The sequence below is a fragment of the Pongo pygmaeus genome, chromosome 17 (genome assembly GCF_028885625.2).
Source record: "Pongo pygmaeus isolate AG05252 chromosome 17, NHGRI_mPonPyg2-v2.0_pri, whole genome shotgun sequence".
Taxonomy (NCBI): Eukaryota; Metazoa; Chordata; class Mammalia; order Primates; family Hominidae; genus Pongo; species Pongo pygmaeus.
Genome location: NC_072390.2, coordinates 30,809,089 through 30,826,519, shown reverse-complemented (window position 1 = coordinate 30,826,519; position 17,431 = coordinate 30,809,089). Strand labels below are relative to the sequence as shown.

At 40.8% G+C, this 17,431-nt stretch overlaps 1 protein-coding gene across 5 annotated transcripts in view; it reads right to left on the bottom strand.

The window, feature by feature from the left end:
• Positions 1 to 11,000, bottom strand: part of DLGAP1 (DLG associated protein 1) — a 977,987-nt gene extending 966,987 nt beyond the window's left edge. For 4 of the 5 annotated variants that reach the window (XM_054461416.2, XM_054461415.2, XM_054461418.2 and 1 more), the window contains exon 1: positions 10,456 to 10,999. The gene's annotated coding sequence lies outside the window, so the exon portion shown is untranslated. Of the gene's footprint in view, positions 1 to 10,455 lie in introns of all 5 variants that reach the window. The other variant, XM_063653448.1, reaches the window with a different exon arrangement.
• Between the last annotated feature and the right edge of the window lie 6,431 nt (positions 11,001 to 17,431).

The window sequence follows — 17,431 nt, the reverse complement described above, 5'->3', positions numbered from 1 at the left end:
TATAACTGCCCAGAAACCTTTCCCTTAGTGAAAACCAGTGGAATGTTCCCACCTAATCAGTAAAGTGTTCCAGTTATGTTTTGCACATGTGCTCAGTTACTGATCCCTTTTTCTAAGGAAAGAAACTGGGTTAACTGAACACACACAATAGAGAGGCAGAAGATAAGCCCCAGATGGCAGAGAAGGGGAATGCAATTGGAAGACAGGTGCGCTCCACCTGTCGGTGTGCAGCTAACTTAGAGCGCTCTGTGACCACGAGGGAGATGCTCCTCTTTAAGGATCAAGGCATGACTGCTTTTCTGTGTTGCCTCTTCATTTTTTTCCCCACATCCCATCTCACCTTAAGAAATATGTATTCTGAGCAAAGTAAATTAAAACTTACATTTTGAATGTTGCTATAGATGCACTGAATTGTTTCATGAGAATATCTTCTCATCAACACAATTAAATCTTCCTTGGGGAGAGAGTCATGATTTTGATTTCCTTTGTAATCTCCTCACAGCATATGGTGCCATATCAGGCAGGACTGGGCTGAGGGACTATGAGCCTCTATTCATTATAGGAACAGCACATAGAGCCTACATGCGGTGCAATACTGAAAGCTGTATCCTGCATGAGTACAAAGTCCAGGTTGCTCAGTAAATATCAGCTATTCTTAAACTTGTTCAGCAAGTTGCTGTCAGTGTCATCAAATGAATGATAAAGGAACAAGAAATAATAAGACAGGGATTTTTCAGCAGAAGAAAAATATATCATGACTAGACAAGTAATTTTTAAATTCTTTACTTGGTAGTACTTTGATGTAAAAAGATGGTTGGCAGATCAGTTTTTGCAGAAAAAAATATACAGTATGGTTAATAGCACTTACTAATTGCTCACCATGAACCCAACTTTGAACTAGATACTTCACATAAGGTGACTCATTTAAGCCTTTCAAAAACTTTGATATGTAAGATGAATTATCCTTATTTTTCAGATGAGAAAACTGGACTCAGTAAAATTAATTTGTCCAAAGTCATCTAGCTAGTTAGATGAATCACGACAGTAGAATCTGGATTGTGGAGGTGGTAACACTTCCTATCTGGAACATAGAAGCAACTACTAGTATCATGAATCTGTTGACTATCTTCCAACAGGTAACTCCTTAATTAGCACTTCAAATGTTATCATTTCATAAATTTGCGTTTAATATTTTCCAAGTTGCTTATGGGCTATGTCCAATATCATCTCAAAAATCAATATAACCAAAATATAGCTCAATTACTACAAATCAGTTCCCTATTCCAAACGCTTAGATGTTCCAGTAATGTCACTGCTCCCAATATCTTTACACTCCAAATCTCTATTCACCCTATTCCCTCTCTAATAACTAATTACCAATCATCAAGAAAGCAGCTGCTACCCCTTGAAAAGTCATTCTACTAGCCACTGGGCTCAGGCCTATGAGACATGCAAAAAACATCAGCTAACTCACTACTTAAAAGAGCTTAAAATCTCAGAATTTTCACATAAAATGCTAAAAATGTGAATATTATAATAAAGTAAGTAATCCAGATAAATGCAACTGGAATTCAGAGAAGAGTTTACCCTCAGCTGAGCAGTCATAAAATGTGTGCTGTGAGAGGTGAGATTTGGCTGGGCCTTGAAGGATACAAAGGACTTTAAAACAATTATTTTAAAAGAAATCCTTCCTCCTGGTAAAACAATCAACTAGATAGAAGCACAGAAAGGGAAAGAAAACCCCTGAGACTCCTTGTCCTAGTCTCTAGGAGCGTCCACTGTTAACAATTCATCAAGTAGATGGAGCTTGAGTACATGCAAATATACAAAGAGGAAAAATAGCTGGAACAGCATAGCCCTGACAAACAGGAGTGGTCATGGTGGAGGCTGATGCAAGAGATTATTAGGAAATGAGGCAAAGCAATGATGAGAGCCAATTGTGCCTTCACACACCTGTCCCACTGACACATCTGAAGGCCAACCACGTTCTAGGCATACTCGGGTCTGGAGTAGGCAGGGGAATACTAGCGAATGGGATTGTCGCTCTTAGGGGGGGCTCCAGGACAAAGTTTGAGGAGTTTCACGATGACCTGAAGAGCATTTTAGAAAAGTAAATTTTGATGTGAGTTTAATCAGATCCTAGAGATTAGAAGTCCCATTAAGAAGCTGCTATGTATTCTAGGCATAAAATGATGAGGTTGTGAAGTCAAGCAGCAGCAGCAGCAGCAGTAGCAGCAGCAGCAGAACTCATACAGTACAACCACCTTGCTCTCTAACGTAATGAGTAAGAAATTAAGACTAAGAGAAGATGGGTGTTTTGCCTAAATTTAGAATGTAATTAAAGGCTTTATAAAATAACTATGGATATAAAAGTCTTGAAGAACTAAATGATAATATCTTTGTCATTTCAGAATTGGAAAATATTTCTCAAATATATCTTATTGGTACCACAAAGAGACTTTAAAATGCAATTATTTTAAATTTAAACATAATCTTTTCACCCAGAGACATCATAAAAATGAGAAGACAAGCCACCAACTGAGTGAAGATAACTGAAATGCATATTACAGAACAAAACTCTGGTATCCAGAATATATAAACAGCTCTTACAAATCAATGAGTTTAACAAAAAGAAGTAGGAGAGTGGGGAACATGTATGAATAAGGAATCCACAGCAACTAGAATATTAATAAAGAGAGGGAATAAATCTTCAACATTACCAGGAGACATGGAACAACAAATTAAAACTACAATGAGATATCATTTCACATCCATAAGATTGGCCAAAAATAAAATGTATCACCAAGTGTTGACAAGGATATAAAACAAAAGGTGTTCTTATAGATTGCTGTTGGGATCATAAATAGGTACAACCATTTTTGGTAATTTGCATTATCTGCTAAATGTGAAGATACAAATATTACCCTACTGCAATCCCCCTCCTTAGAAGATACCCTAATCAGAGTCCCCTTTGTTAGCACAAGGAGATGTACACATGAATGTTCACAGCAGCCTTATTTGGAAACATCTTAAATGTCCATCAACAAAGATTGATACCTTCATCATGATACAGTTCTACAATGGAATACCATATATCAGTAAAAATGAATAAATCAGATCTACATGTCAACAAAATACTGAACAATTACGGTAAGGTAAAGAAGACTACAAGAGCATTGTAGTCTTACTCCCATTTCTACTTCCCTGGACTTGATTCCCAATAATGTAAGCCTCACTAAAACAGCCTCTTCATGCTTCTCTCTGTCCCAGTCTGGTGTTAGACTCATCTACTCCTATCAGTCCAAGAGGCCACTTCTTCATGTCACTGCCTATTCAGAATCTGTCAGTGGTTCCTATCAAATCTAAACATTCTTGTATAGCCATTAATGACCCTCTCAATCAAATTCATCTTCAGGTCTAATTAAAGCGGAGGAACTGGAGGAGAGAACCATCTTCTGGACCAGGAACATGCCAAGTTCATTTGCACCTCAATGTCTATGCAAATGTTTTCTCTATCCGAAAGTTGGTCCTTCTTCCTATGTAAGTCTTACAAATCCATGAAAATCTAGCTTCAGAGCTTCCCTTTTGGAAGCATTCCAAAATGATCTCATTCTCTGTTGAGCCCCTACTCCTACAGAAAAGCCCAAAATAAGTACATTTGAACACCAGTTTCATTCTGTAACCCATTATTACTAATTATTTCCTACATTTTAATCTTATTCTTTGTATTACATTTCAAGCTGCCCAAGGAGTTGAACTAGGTCTTGCTCTTCTATATTCTTCACAGTAATGAGTACCCAGGAGATGTTACAAATATTTTTTGTTTGCCCATACTTGGAAAGGCTCGATATATACATACCAAAATACCTGACATCTATCATCAAGATCCCTTAGGATTCATATCATCAAAGCAGAGTGTTTTAAATTATCTATAAAGCACATGCAAGTCTAGACGAATTATTATGCACCATGGTTTATAAAAACATGGTGCATGTTCGCATTCTTTCTCACCATTCCTCACAGGCCATTCAAAGCTGAACGGTAGATGTGGTATCTATAGCAGGGTGCCACATGGAAGGTTAGCATATCCCCAAGGCTGGCCCACCTCACCACATCATTCGAGTAGTTCAGAAGCAGATAGTAGAACAGAATACACTACATGTCTGGCCAGAAACAAAACTAGTATAAAAAATTCATGAAAATACCTAGAAGGCTGTGATTCCACATCAGTAAAGATGTTAGATTCCAGTCTCCCCTGTGAGAGCCAACCCCCATCTACGTACCTACATAGAGATCAGCCTCAAGCAAGAAAGGCAGTTGTAGCTGCTTCTCTGCCTCCCACAACACTTTCCCCCTCATCCCTGTGATCTGATTTATTCTTTGAGTCCTTGGTGAACTTTTGCTTTCTTCCACTTACAAACCATATAGGGGCCACTGTCTCTGGTCTCCCTTGAGCTTCTGGTCTCCTAGAGGGAGACAGGCATATACACAGAAAATGAAAAACAAAACTAGGTTATAATTACGTATCAGACTCAATGGAGACACAGAAAGGAGTACTCAATGTAAGAGGTGAGGGGTAGGAAAGAAGTTTATGCTGAGCCTTAAAGGGTCGGAATAAAGTAAGGCAATTAATCTACTAATATGTTAATTTTGAATAAGAAGGAGGAGGAAGAAGAGGGAACAGGAGTTTGTTTTTTGTTTGCTTCTTTTTTAAAATCCTTATTGTATTTCAAAACCTTACCTCTGCTTGCCAGCAGAGTGCATGTTGCCTAGTTGGGAAATGTAGCACTGCGTAGCCCATCACATTACATTCAGGCTGGGATCAGCCCAGTGTTTACCAGTATTAACAGAGTAAACTTAGGACCAAAGAACACAGCATCTGACATTGCAAAGGAGTGCCATGCAAAAGCTGTGTAACACCATCCTCAGAGTTATGGCCCTTATGCACTAAGAATACAGATGTGCATTCACTTGTTTATTCATTCACTCAACCAATGTTTACCCACCATTTATTAAGTGCCAGGTGCTGTGCTAGGCATCAGTGATATTTGGTGAACATTCTATATTTAGTTCTTGATCTCATGGAATGCACAGTTCAGCGGGGAAAGCAATCTGACACTCTCAAGTCAACACATCATTATTGACGGTAAAAGGACTATGAAAAAGGAATAAAGTGCTAAAACAGCATTCAGCTGGAGAGCTTCCCTGATTAAATGACTTTTCAGCTGAAGTCTAGGAAAGAGGGAACAATGTAAGAAACAGCATTCCAAGGAGAGGGGGAAAGATTTCTTAGCCTGCTCCATAGAAGCTCTAGAATCAAATGAGTCTTATCTGAACTGCCTAGGCAAGGATTCACACGAAAGACTTCCAAATGCATTACCACTTCAAGATTCCCCTGCTGACCCTCCCAAACTCTAAATGAAAGCGCATCCTAATTTGAAAGGATGAAAAGGTGACTTTGCCTTCTGGGTTAATGTCTACACGAAAATAGCATTGAAGGGAGTGAATGTGCCTTGTCTTTTTGCTAGTATAGTATGATGAATCATATCAAAGAATAGTTGTTTGCAAAGTCTGAGACAAGATCAAAATGCCATTTTCCTCTGAAACTGCAGCATGTGTTTTGTAAAGAAATCTTAGTGATATTTAGCAGGGAAATTTGCAGTCCAGAAATAGACTCCACACTGATTTCTACTGAAATTGAAACCAAGAAAGAAGGGGTATCCAGGGAAAGGGTGTAATCATGAGGTTAGAATGAGGGTTAGTGCCAGTCCTCCTATCACATACTCAGACATTCTCCAGTAGTAGAATTAAAACAGCAAGTTACTCTAGCAGATGTTTTCAAATTAGCTAAAACCGTGTCACCAGAGTAAAGCAGCAAAGCTGGAAATGTGCCCAGAGAGACCTTCCCACAAGCCGCCTGAGAGAACCATTTAAATGTCTCTGAGCCCTCCTAGTGCAGAGATTCAGATGCAAGGCTAGGGAGATAAGCAAGTCACAGCACAATGTCTCCTCATCCAAATGCTTATCCATGGCTTCAGTAAGACCACAACTCTGCTGAATATTAAGAAAACCTGGCAAGATTGAGCAGTTCCAAATCACACACTTTGTGGTTTGCTGTTGTGTTGTTGCTTACAAATCTGACAAGAAAACATTGAGAGAAGATAGAGAAACTGTCAATGGCAACAGATGAGCAAACCATGATAAGTGAATATGAAAATGAACAGTTCGGTTGCTGGCAAATCCTAGGGAGAGGGAGGAAGGTGGTTTGCATCTTCATAACATATTCAGAACACTGATATCTAGTTCACAATTAGATATCCAATGGGACAATCACATCCCAGCTATGCTGGTTGTCTATCCAAGAAAAAGTCCAAGAATCTGAGCCAAATATCTGTGGATATAGATCCACAGGGCTTCCTTTTGCATGAGCTGGTTTTCCTAAGTGGGATGTTACTTGTTACCCAGTAATCATTAACTCCTACAGGAGGGAGAAGATAATAAAGCAACCAGGAAAAATCTTAAGTCAATAATGGATGAAGATAACTCTGTTTCTCACTTATACAACAGCTATCTGTCCCCTACCGTTTACTAGAGAGAAGGATGGGAAATGGTTGGGTCAACACATCTCCTATGCAATACCCACCTCTGTACAATCAGACTAAAAAACAGAAGACCTCAAAGGGATGTCATTCACCTTTTAAACTGCCTTATAGTCACACCCCATTTTTTCTTGTTCTCAATCACATGTTTTGCTCTGTAGGTATGTGTTTTGCAGGGTTACAGGGAAAGGTGTATCAAATATACAGTATACAGTATTGTATAAGCTAAATAGATATATCTTAGAAGCAAAAGAACTGGTACCTGATATCTCATACAATCGGTTATCTGTGGGTGTCTAATAGATTAAAATGAATGTCAGAAGACTATTTCTAAATCCTCCTCTGTGGTAATGCAATGTTTTAGATCTTCCTAGGAACAACATCTTTGGCAATTCCGGACAGACCACACAACTAGAGAAAGTCACCTTCATCGGGCAGTAACAAGAATCAAGCTACAAATTCTCATGATTCGGAAAAAAAAAAAAAAAAGACAAAACATCTTTTGAGGGACACTGTAGTTATTCCCTTCTGAAAATAGAGAACTAGTAGCACTTAGGATCTTAGGAAATAAAACAGCTCAAGATATGGGATGTTTTTGAACATTCAGGTGTTTCAACAACAACATAAAGATTTTTCTACAATGCTAGCAAAGTATCTTTTTGTGATAGTGTTTCTTTAAAATAAAAAAAAATGTACAAAAGACCAACATACCACAGACATAGGCATAGATTATAACTATGAGAAGTGAGGATTGGGGAAACGTGTTTAGGTTTTTCAAGAGTCTTTTTAGCTTTCTTATTTCAATGGTGTTCCTGTACCAGGGGAAATATAATTATCAATGGAAAAAGAGAAAAGAAACAAAATAACCTAAAATTGTATCATCTTCTTAATTTAAGAAAAGAGAGGTAAGTGTGATTTCTATAGAGATGAAATCTACATAAAAGTAGATTTTAATTGGATGCTTCCTGAGAGGAAACCAATTTCTTCTCCTCTGATACAGTGGAGCAATTTGTGGGAATGATCATGAAGGTAACATGAATTTGAGTTGATCATAGAAATTTCATTATAGAAATACACATTAGATAACATTTTACTATTATCTCTGAATTTGAAATATTACGAAATCAGAACCAAAACACTGAGTTCTTTGTTTCTGAAAGAGTTGATGTTCAAAGAATATGGTATTCATCTCGAGTAAGTTGTAGATGAAACTATTACTTTGCTGCATATTAGTGAATATTGCTCATATGCACTAAAATGAGTACTTGGTAAAACAATTCCCCCTCTTCCAAGTTTTAATTTTATATTTAAAAAAATCAATCTAAATGGCTATATGGAACAAAGGCACACATATTTAATAGAGTTAACTCAAAGTGCATGCAGTTTCTATTCCCAAATTGGGTTGAATAGGACACTTAAGCTTAGAAGGATTTAAAAAGTAGAACACTACAATTAGTTTTAGGCTATTTCTCTATATGGGCTACATAATATTTTGGAAGGAAGGTCTTGTCTCCATTTGCTTTCAGTAATCACTAATATGCTTTTACTGAGTTTTTAGTCCTGGCAGAACAAAGCTTATGTTGATGGAGAAATTAAAGATGCTAAACCATGAAAATTCCCTCCTAGGGAAAACTCATATACTCATTATTTCCCCAAAGCACAATTGCTTGTGTGAGATTTAAGAAGCTTTGTCAGAAAATTATTTTGACATATTTAAAAGAATGTTAACCAGTTCCTTTTGCCCATATTTATATTGCCTGTAATGTTTGAGATAAAGTATTGTATTTGCAGACTAATCTTAGAATGAAATATAGAGACAAATAGATAGCTAGAAATTAAAAAAAAATCTATGTATGCAAGTACATTCTTCTTTACTCACACAAGGTAACTAACATTTTCTCTTAAGTAAATTAGTTTTTTAAAAATTCACAGAATTTTATATCTGGAACTAGGGATATTGCAAGGCACTAACCACTGAAACAACTTTAAGCACTAAATCTAAAGGAAATTAAGAACAGGGCTATTGACACCTGATTTCTATGAACTTTCTTGTTTCATGCCAGAGTATGAATTTTCTGAACCAAGGGTAGCTTTTATAACTTAAACTTTTTAAAATCATACATTTTGCATAGATATATTCATCATTTCTGTATAGGGTTGAATTTCCTTTTAAAAACTTAAAACTTTATTCTTCTGGCATGAGATAAATTAGGATCTTGTAAAATTTCTTGCCTCCATGTCATTTCCGTTCAAGTTTTATTCAAGGAATAAAAAGTATTGCTTTATATGCAAAATGACCTAGGCCAATAGAAAGTCGCTTCCTGAACTGAAATTGTGCTATAAATAACAGTCAAACGGCTGTTCTTTTTAGAACAGCTCTTTCAGGGTAAAAAATATTTGCAGGATGTTTGCCTTAGGACCCAAAATCGCTTTCCTAGTTCTCAGCATTTCTCATCTCAATGTCTAACTACATCTTAGACTGATCTATCCTCACCTTCTACGAAGCCATTCACGAAGACCATAAAAGCTAAAGATCTGTCTTTAATTGGTAGTTTTATTATATGTCTTTCCTCGTAATTCCCTAACTTCACGTGTTATGGAAGGAGGCAGGGAGCATTCACCTCCCACGACCGGGAGTCAGTCTCTGTGTCAGGAGTAAGGAGTGAAGAGTCTCGCCTGGATCCACAAAAGACGTAACATCTCCCATCCAGCGTCCCACTCCTTGCCGCCTGGCTACCTTCAACCCCTTGCCCTCCGCACATCCTCCCCTTCTCTAGCAGAAAATTCCGCAGCGTTACGGTCGGGCTGGAGGCAAGCCCTGTAGCCGGCGGCGAGCGCGGCACTCGGACACAGGCACTCAATGTCTCCGGCGCCGGCAGCCGAGCCACGGGCCACCCCTTCCCACGGCCTCCCGGTGCCACCCAGCGAAACCGGGACAGCGCGCCTTCCGCAAAGAGCGCAGCAGCCCAAGTACTGAATGCAGGGTCTTCATCGCCGCGGGCCCTCCGAAGGTGCCTCTCCCAGCTGCAGCCGCCTCTCAATGAAAGTGCAATTTGTTATCTCGCCCAGCCCAGAGGAGAGGTCCCTGTTTGGCCTTGGTTCCAACCCGGCTCATTCAAGTCGCTGAATGTCGGGTCTCCCCGCCCGCCCCGCGATTTTCCGGGAATTGGCCTTGGCCGCGGGCAGGGGCCGACTCTCCAGTGACCTCCTCCTTGGACCCCATTTCTCTCTCTCTCTCTCTGTCTTTCTCTCTCTCTCTCTCTCTCTGTGCCTGTCTCCCTTTGTGTCTCTGTTTCTTTGGCTTTCTCTTACAAACGCACGGGGGAGTTGGTCCTTTTCCACAATGCCAAAATGTCACCCAAAAAACAAGTGCAACAACTTGCTTTGCAAACGACCCAGGAGCCTGCCGAGAAATCCCCTGCGGGGAGCAGCCCCCTCCTCCCCTGCAAGGTGCATCGGGGGTGGGGTGGGGGTGTGAATTTGACCGGTGGACATGACGGGGACAGGGGACCGGTGTTCTCCTCCCCTCCCCCTTCCGGGACCCTGTCGCAATTAGAAATCCTTCCCCTGCCTGGGTTCCCGTGGGGAGCCGCGAGGACCGCATGGCCGGAGAGGACGCGCTCGCCCCCGAGATCCCAGGTTACTCGGAGGGCCCGGAAGTGCACCCCGGGCGGCTGAAAGGGTAAGGAGCGCGGACTCTCCAGCCAGCGGCCGGGGGAGCCCAGCCCGCAGACCACCTGCGGGCGAGGGAAGCGGCGACCGCGAGGCAGGCAGCAGACAGGAGCCACCCAGAGCGCCGCGACTGCCGCCGCCGCCGCCGCGCACGCCCCAGCCCCGCGGCGCAGCCCGGCGTTACCTGGCCGCGTCCCGCAGTCCGGCCCTCGCTGGCTGCGTCCGTCCGTTGGTCCCACGAGCCTCAGAGGAAGGACGAGAGAGATGTCCCCGCGACCGGGACCGGCTCTCAGCGAGGTGACAGGAAGGACTCGAGAGAGGAGCCGAGGCGGCGGCGGCCGTTCGCGCCGCCTATGCTGCCGATTTCCCGGGGCGGAAGGTGTCCGCGAGGCCGTGTCCTCGAGATTGCGGCGCCCGAAGCGCAGCGCTCGCCTCTGGAGCGGAGGCTGAGCGCCGGGACGCGGCGGGCTGGGGCTGCAAGGCTGGGCTGGTCACCCGCCCCTGGGTGCATGTTAATACGGTGGGGAGGAGGAGTCCCGCGCTTCCTCCGCCCAACCACCGGAGCCGGCGGGCGGGCGGCGGCCGTGGCCCGGAGCCAGCCGCTCCCACCCGCCCCAGCTACTACGGCGCGGCGCGACCGCCGGCTCCGGCCCCAGCCCAGGCACGTGCGCCCAGGCCGCGGGGAGGCGCCGGCGCCTCCCGGAACGCTCTCCTGGCCTGCGGGTGCTGCCCGCTCAGTTTCCGGGTGGGAAGTGCGCTCACCCTGGACCGAGGGGAAAGCCCAGCATCCCCGGGATGCAACAGAGAGGCGGCCACCCGCGAGTGGGCGTGACCCATTGGTTCCCTTGCGCAGCGTCTTTGGAGAATTAAGCTTTCCCCTCCTCTCTTGCCAGCCGTTGTTCCTAATCTTGTCTTTTTAAGGGAGGAAAGCAGGAGAACTCATGACACTTTGTATCACAGGAAATCAAGTTGGTGGACAGAGGGTTTGCTGACCTCTCCCGTCCCTCCTCAGGGTCCCTAGGAGAATTTTTGAAGAAGTAATCTGCAGCAAGGAGATGGGGGCAATAGAGAGTCTCAGACTCGCAGGGACCCATGTTCGTCCCCAGCGCCACTACTTTCAAACCGTTATCCCTCAGAGCTGTTTCCTCACCTCCACAACAACTCTCCCGGATTCGATGACACTATATATCCCACCAGTTCATCTTGGTACTGGCCAAAAGGTAATTCAAAAAGCGAAACGAATCTCATCTCCTGACCTGTGCCCTCGGTAAACTCCCCAGGATCCACCCCAAGTACACTTGGAAGCCAGGCCCCTCCACACAGGCTGAGCACCACGCTTCCACAAACTGGAAACAGAGAATCCACTTGGTTTCAAAGTCAGAATGGGGATAGTGGCGTGAGTGGGTGAATTGCGATGTGGGTCAAGGAGAGAAAAAAGTAAATCAATTAAGTATTTATTGAGCTCCTGCGCTGCCCACTTAATTGCAAACGTTACAATAGTTAAAATAATCGTGGTTAATCACTGCCTTATTATTTCCTTCTATTAAAAAAAGAAATGGCATCTCCATGGAGAATGCCCTTTGTTCTACAGCTTCCTGAGGGAATATTATGCCAAAAAGTATATAATCTTTATGTAATTTTATCCAGAAGTTATAGCATAAGATTTAGCATCTGTTTTGTGTGATGTCTAATTATAAATATTAATAGAATATCCTTTTAAAGACAACACTTCTAAAAATGCAAGGAAGTGAAAAACAGTTTTCATAAAAATATGACTCAGATAAATAACCTCTTTCCTGCAATTTCACTGAGTGATTTTCCATTAAAGAAAATAACAATTACTGAAACCACTAAATGGAGGTAAATTCTCAGCATTGTAATACCATGAGCACCGATGCTTTAACAATGATCTAAAAGACATTCTCAGACAATTCAAGAATTACTATAGGGGCCCGCTCAGTGGCTCACACCTCTAATCCCGGCACTTTGGGAGGCTGAGGCGGGCAGATCACTTGAGGTCAGGAGTTCAAGACCAGCCTGACCAACATGGTGAAAACCCATCTCTACTAAAAATTCAAAACTTAGCTGGATTGGTGGTGGGCGCCTGTAATCCCAGCTACTCCAGAGGCTGAGACATGAGAATCACTTGAACCCAGGAGGTGGAGATTGCAGTGAGCCAAGATCACACCACTGCACTCCAGCTGGGGTGACAGAGCGAGACTCTCAAAAAAAAAAAAAAAAAGAATTATTATAGGGACACTTCAAATCGGATTCCCTGAAAAGGCAAAATACTGATATGTGATAATAGCCTTCATAATTTGGAAAATTTGCCTTTCCAGATTTGTGAATATGTTTAATTAATAGATTTTCTTTTCTAATCTTTAAATTGATATATCATAGTTGCACATATTTTTTCAGGTAGATGCAATAATTTGGTATATATGTACAATGCATAATGATCGAATCAGGGTAATTGGGATATCCCTCACCTCAAACATTTATCTTTTCTTTGTATTGGGAGCATTAGAATTCTTCTCATCTAGCTATTTTGAAATATACAATAAATTAAACTATATAGTTCCTCTACTGTACTATGGAATACTAGAGCTTAATCCTGGTATCTAACCGCATTTAATCCATAGATTCTTCCAATGACATCACATAAATAAGAAGGTCAGTATAATTGTCAGGCCCTAACTCAAATTAGATGAATTCAGTGAATAAAATTACTTCAAGTGGAAAATCAATTTTCTTACAAAATTGTTATGGTAGATTTAACCCAGCAACAATAATATCGATGTAACACTGCTATTATTAGGGTTTTCTGACTGTAGGTGACAGAAACTAAAGTTGGCTAAGTTAAGTGAAAATAATGTATTAGAAAAATATTGAAAGCTTCAGAATTAAAGAGAGGACTGGAAAGCAGTCTTGGAAACAGGATTTGAGGCAATACCGATGGGCTAGGAAGCAGGAAAGACAGCAGTTTGGTTTGGTGCTGCACAGTCAACTTGAGAAAATGCCAAATTTTTCTCACCTTCCATTACTGAATCAAGATTCAGAATCACAGGTTTGAGTATTTATTTGCTTGGCCAAACTTCATGGAGGCACTGACTCCCTGGCTATATATACCAGGACAGGAAGAAGAGACATTTGATTTCTTGACTTTCAGGATGGAGGGTGGGCACCTGGATTTATGACACTTCCACAAGAATACGTAATTGAAGATAGGTAATTCCTCAAAATAAAATCAGAGAGTGATGAATAAGGAGGACTTGATGCTGAGATTTTTAAAAAATGATATACATCTGGTACTTTGGCCATGAAATTTATATTCTAATTCTTATAGTTACTTGAAAACAAACAATGATATTGTGTAACGAAAACTGATAGCACTTCCTTTCGCTGTTGTTATTCGTATGCTTGTTTTTAGTTAAGAGAGTTTTAAATGTTGTTTAAATATCCTGTGGCTGGTTACCTTATTTGTATTATCATAGCACCTGTAAGCACTACTGCAAGCCAGAGCTTGTCAGCTGTGCTCATTTGATCACTGAATAATGGCCATGAAAAGATGTCGGAGTTCTAATCCTTGGAACCAGTGATTGGTACCTTACCTGGCAAAAGGAACTTTGCAGATATAATAAACGATCTGGAAGTGGGAAGGTTATCCTGGGCGTCCGGGTTACCCTAGTTGGCCCAATTGTAAACATAAGGTACTTATAGGAAGGAGTCAAGAAAGTCAAAGGCAGAAGAAAAAGATGGGATGATGGAAACAGAGGTTGAAATCATGCACTTTGAAGACGGAGGAAGATGGTCATCAACAAAAGAATATAGGTGGTCTCTGGAAACTAGAAAAACTAAAAAAAGGATTCTCCTCTAGAGTCTTCCAAATGGAACACCGGTCTACTAACATCTTGATTTTAGCCCAGTTAAACTGGTTTTAGACTGACCTCCAGAGCTATAAGATTAAAAAATTTGTGTTGTTTTAAGCCATCAAGTCTGTAGTAATTTGTATCAGCAGCCACAGGAAACTAATACAGACAGCTTACCCAGGCCTTGGGAGCATGCTTTCAAAAGCACCCTATTGGTAGTGGATGGCGTGGTAGCCCTCACTATAGAAGAAGCACAGAAAAGTATACCTACTTTTGGAGAAGCTAACTCAAAGCTGGTTAAGTTAGCAAACATGTTGGTGAGAACAGGAAGTTGGAAACCATGGACAGATAGGTTTCCTATCCAAGAGTTTCCGATTCTCTAGTTACATCAAAATGGCGGCATTCCTTCTAGACCACAAAATTGTCAGACAGGTAAAATCCCATGAAAATGAAGCGTAGAGGGTGGTGGGGGGCAGCCCTGGAATAAGGGCTGTGGTGGTACACGGGGACCCGGCTGCAATGGCTGCAGGGGTGGCGAGCAACTACTAAAATTCCTGGGGGAGCAAAGTAGAATATCATAAGAACAAAATGGATGGAGAAGAGAAAACCTGTGGTGGCTGTGAAGGCTGTGGTGCCATGTATGTCAAATTGATATCAGCTGATGGCCATGAATTTATTGTAAGAAGACAACGTGCATTAACATCAGGCACGATAAAAGCCATGTTGAGTGGCCCAGGTCAATTTGCTGAGAACGAAACCAATGAGGTCAATTTTAGAGAGAGAGCTTCAAATGTGATATCAAAAGTATACATGTATTTTAAAATGAAGAACAGTTGTGAAACAAGAAAGAACTCAAAGGGTATTTTGAGTGGTAAAAGTGAAAGACATAAATTTATTCTGTATTAATAGAGCATTCTTACCAGTCTCATGGTTTTGAGTAACATTAAAATGGTAATAACTTCTACATCCTTATCTTCAGCCTTTACGTCTCAGATCAGTTTAAGATTTGTAAATCCAAATGTCCACTAGACAAATCTTCTTGAAATTTCCACAGTTATCTCAAACTTAATGGGTCTGCATTAAATTCACCATCATCTGCCTTTCACCTCCATTCAAATTTATTTCATTTCCTGTTATACTATATGGATTCATGGCACTATTATCCACCAAGTCACTAACACCAGACACCTGTGAGTTTTCTTAGACTTCTGCACTCACCAATCACCAATCGCTGTTCACTTCTTCCACTATCTGAGTAGGTCTTGAATTCTTTGTCTATTTCCATTTCTATTATATGGCCCCATCAGGCCTTCATCGTCTCATCTCCAGGTTATTATACTATCTTCCTAACTTCTTTCCATTTCCTCAGTTTTGCCTTCTCTTCATTGCAGCAGGAGTGGTCTTCTAAGAATGCAACTCTGACCATGCTACTTCGGTGCTTTAAAATCTTTAGTAATGACCATTATTTACCATACAAAGTTTATTTCTTTATAATGACATACAAGGTTCTTCATAAACGTGGTTTCACCTTCTTCAGCCATTCCTCCCATGATTTGTACATTATGCCTCAGTAAATCAAACTGCTGTTTATAATGCCGTTTATGTATCATGCTCTGTAATAGATCTTTAACTTTTTCTTACTTTATTCTGTGTCTTAAGTTCCCTCTCTCTGCTTTTTCTGGCTAATATTTATTGATCCTTCAAGATGGGCTTCAATATACCTCTTGCCTAAATCAATAGGTTAGATTAAGTGTTGCCAGTGCTCACTGCACCTACCACTATCTTAGTTCCTACCACATTCTATTACAATTTTCAGATTATGTAGGTTATGTTTTTGAGACTTTAGCTATCCCTATTTGGATCCCCAATACCTAGTATAAAAATTATCTCTCAATAGATAATCAATATGTATTTATGAAACTCGATTGACCTGAGCTGCTCTGAGAATGTATTGTGGTGTCAGGATATACCTTATTATTTAATAGAAACATGTGTATGCTGTAATATAACATGTATCCAAATGTTAAAATCCATCCCTCATCAGGTTTAGTAAATGGGAAGCTTTCTTTTTCATGCTAAACAAAAACAAACAAAAAAATTGAAGAAAGATGTTTGAAAACACCCTAATTTTTCTTTATAATAGCCAATCCAGTGAAATGAAAGGGTCTTAACCTTAAATTCTTTTCACTGAATGTTTTGCTTTATGTTTTATTTAACAGCTTCCATTAAAGATGTAAATATTGGAATACAATGGGCTTATTGTATTCTTTTATTCCCTGACATTCTTTTAAAAATTAATTTTTAAATTGATACGTGATAATTGTATAGATTTATGGAGTATGGTGTGATGTTTTAGTACATGTATATACATTGTATAATTATCAAGTCAGAGTATGTAGCATATCTATAGCCTCATACATTTATCATTTCTTTATGGTGAGAACATTCAAAATCCTCTCTTCTAGCTATTTGTAAATATAAAAGATAATATTGTTAGCCATAGTCATCCTACTGTGCAATAAAGCACCAAAACTTGTTTATTGATTAATCTACACATGCTGTTTCCTCTTCTTGTCTTCATCCCCTCTCCCTCCTTTGTTCTTCTACCCATTGTCATGTGGCTTGAGCCTTGCACATTGCAATTTGGCCTTGTTCTGATAAATGACGTCTAATTTTCTCAACAAAAAGACCCTTTGTAATTCCTATTTCCTTGATCTCTAAATAAAATTTTAGGCTATTGACAACTGATTTTTTAAAAATTCCACCAGAAACTTCCATAACTTCACTCTGGCCTATTTGTTTTCTACTTCTCTGCCCCCAGGTTTTCTTAATACCCCTCCTAAGTTGCAATTTTCATGCTCCCAAGATGGTAGCTGAGGCGATGGCATCTCTGAAGAGAAAGGGCCTGCAGCCAGGAACCCGGGGAATCTCTACCATGCCTGCTACTGGTCAACGAGGAAGAGTCCCAAATCAGGCAGGTGGGAGGAAACCCAGGGAAACAGTGGTACAAAAACCAAGGAATGGGAGAATTTCAGGAGATGAGACTGGTTGATGCTGAATTTGAAACCAACATTTTTGCACGAATAATGTCTCCACCAGAAAGATACGTATAGCACTCACAAATTCATCATCACAAACCAAACAGGCCATCTTCCATCCAGTCAGTCTTTCCACTGGTGATTCTTGATTCCACCACATACCCAGATACTGAAGACAGAAATATTAATATTAAAGTCATTCTGCATCTCTTTCTTCCACATTATTGCTACATCTAAGTTTTATCAAACTCCT